The sequence below is a fragment of the Phyllostomus hastatus genome, unplaced genomic scaffold, assembly GCF_019186645.2.
Source record: "Phyllostomus hastatus isolate PE091 unplaced genomic scaffold, TTU_PhHast_1.1 phas_contig_936, whole genome shotgun sequence".
NCBI lineage: Eukaryota > Metazoa > Chordata > Mammalia > Chiroptera > Phyllostomidae > Phyllostomus > Phyllostomus hastatus.
Genome location: NW_025333990.1, coordinates 10,964 through 13,779, shown reverse-complemented (window position 1 = coordinate 13,779; position 2,816 = coordinate 10,964). Strand labels below are relative to the sequence as shown.

The following is a 2,816-nucleotide window of genomic DNA, read 5'->3' as shown; positions in this document are numbered from 1 at the left end:
CTTGAGAGACGCACTTCAGTAACTCCAGAGCATGGAACGAGGCACCAAGGAGCTCCTTCCAAAATTGCCATTTCAATCGTCTCCTTATCCTACCTCATCATACGAGTTTTCATCTCACTAATTCAGCACCATCCTCCTAGGATTCCTTTAGCCACTGACCCTCAGTTCATGTATTTAGCAGCTTTTAAAGTCATATGTTCTTAATTTTCACATTGTCTAACCTGGGTTCAAGGTTGAAGACCATAGTATGAACCCTGACAAATCCAGCTCCCTCTGGGCAGCCCTGGATGGCAGGGTGGGAGTTCCTGAGTCAATAGAGCATTCGGCAGTGACCACACACAGCCTGGTCACTGGCAGGAATTCTTGATCCTCACTGAAGAGCCTTGCATTGGCTCGCTGCTGTGCACAGGAAGTGCTTAGGTCAATAGGATGCTTTGCTGACATTTAAAGAACCCATTTATGCTCACCTGGTATGTTAGTGTCTTTTTTATTAAATAACAGAAACTTTATAACATACAATAATTTAATAATGAAGCACAAAATATAAGATATGATACCATTATGATGAAAATATATCGACATGAATAAAGAAAGCAGGCAAATAAATAGAGCTAGATTTACACCTACTGATGTATAGACTGTTTGTATATTTTCTCAGATTTTAGAAATTACAAAATAATATATGGAAGACACTTCTACTTTGATTTAAAAAAGGATATGTCTTTCACATACGCCATTAATTTTTACTATAACTTTTTAGGACCATGACAAATCTATGTAAAGTTATAAATCAAATTCTTTTTCCAGTAGCTCTGCAAGGTGGGATTGGAGGAAGGACAAAAAGGTGTTATCTAGCCTTGTGTTACATACATCTCTTTCTCATCTATTGCTGAAGTAACATCTAAAATACTACTTTTGAAATTTCTTGCAGGGCATAGGGTATCTTTTTTTAAAAGGGGGCATTCATAGCCATGAACAAAGATTTGTGTGAACTCAACACAGTGACGGTGGTAAAGGCCAGAGACATGACCAGTGATTCTCACCAGAAAGAGCCCTGGGGCAGGGCCACATCCCTGGTCACCTGTGACTGTCCCAGTGATCTCCGGCACAGAGTTCATGTTCACCTTTGGGAAGGAAATCCCAGGAGCAGTGACAGAGAGCGATGTCACTCTCCACCCTGTGCAGCCCAGAGGAACCAGAAGCCCTTCCCTCTGTCATGCTCACAAGGTCCTCATCCGGGTGAACTCTCCTCATGCCCCACACTGCCATGGCCACCAGGCTCCTCTGCTGGGTGGCTCTTTGTCTCCTGGGAATAGGTGAGTCCACAGAAATGAGGAATCTGCATTTTGGATATTCCCAGTTCAGTTTCCTTTTATGTTCCTTATCCTGTTCCTAAACTCTGTCCTCTTCCACAGAGCCCACACTTGCTGGAGTCACCCAGACTCCCAGGAACAAGGTGACAAAGAGGGGACAAGATGTGACTAATGAGTTGTGAGCCAATTTCAGGCCATGACTATCGTTACTGGTACAGACAGACCTCAGAGAATGGACTGGAGTTTCTGATTTCCTTCAGCTTTGCAAAACCTGTGGACAAGACAAGTCTGCCCAATGAGAGATTCTCAGCTCAGGTGCCCAATGCGGCATTCTCCACTCTGAAGATCCAGCCCACAGAACCCGAGGTCTCAGCCGTGTACCTCTGTGCCAGCAGTGTAGCCACAGCATGCACGGGTCACCCCCTCCCTGTGCAGAAACCTCCTGCTTCCCCTTCTCTCACCAGCCCCCAGGTGTCCTGTGTAAAAATATTCTCTGCTCAGCTGTCACAAAGAGACATGTGTGGGTTTGGGGCATGACAAGGGTAGAAAGGAAAATGTATCAACAGAGAAACCCCAGCACAGGGAACAATGTAGGAAGTGGGCTTCAGGTTTCCCTCACTCACTGTCAGTGGGCTCAGCACTCCCCACCCCTGAGAGACAGACCTCAGTTACCCGCACTGTGTGTCCTCCTGCCTTCCTGCCCTGGCCGGGCCATCTGAACTGTGGGAGCTTCTGGTAAGAGCTCTTCAGCCCTCCATTCTCCTCTGCTTCTAATCTCCTAAGAGAATGCTCCAATGACCACACACACCCACATACACACATACACACACACACACACACACATTTTCTAGAGTCTGTCTTATAGCCAAATTGCACCTGTCATTGTCCTTTTTATTATTCAGGGACAGTGATCTTCAAAATGGAAGTAGAATAAAATTCCTACTGTGCATGCCAAGAGACACAATCTGCTCATCTGTTCAGTTTCACTGTATTCTACATCCTCCCAATCCTGCCTACTGCTTCTAGAACATTCTCCTCTCCCTGGCTTTAATACCCAGCTCCTGAGAACAGCTCGTGAAAACAATCTATGTTGCCCTGAATTCTTTACATGACATCTGTCCTCATTCACTTCCCTCCCCACCACTGATCCTGCCACCACTGGTGATGCGGTGATCATGTGGACAATTTATACATGTGTTAGGTTTCACAGTTTCCTTATCTCAAACTCTGTCTTCTTCCACAGAGCCCATACATGCTGGTGTCACCCAGACACCCAGACACCAAGTGACAGACCGAGGACAAGAAGTGACTCTGACTTGTGAGCCAATTTCAGGTCATGACTACCTTTACTGGTATAGACAGACCTCAGTGGAAGGCATGAAGTTTCTGATTTCCTTCAGCTATGCAAAACCTGTGGACAAGTCAGGAATGCCCAATGAGCGATTCTCAGCTGAGATGTTTAATAAGTCACTCTCCACTCTGAAGATCCAGCCCACAGAACCC

The 2,816-nt window shown here is 45.7% G+C and overlaps 1 pseudogene; it reads left to right on the top strand.

Moving 5' to 3' along the window:
• The first annotated feature begins 1,267 nt into the window (after positions 1–1,267).
• On the top strand, positions 1,268–2,601 carry LOC123827893 (annotated as a pseudogene).
• Positions 2,602–2,816: the final 215 nt, after the last annotated feature.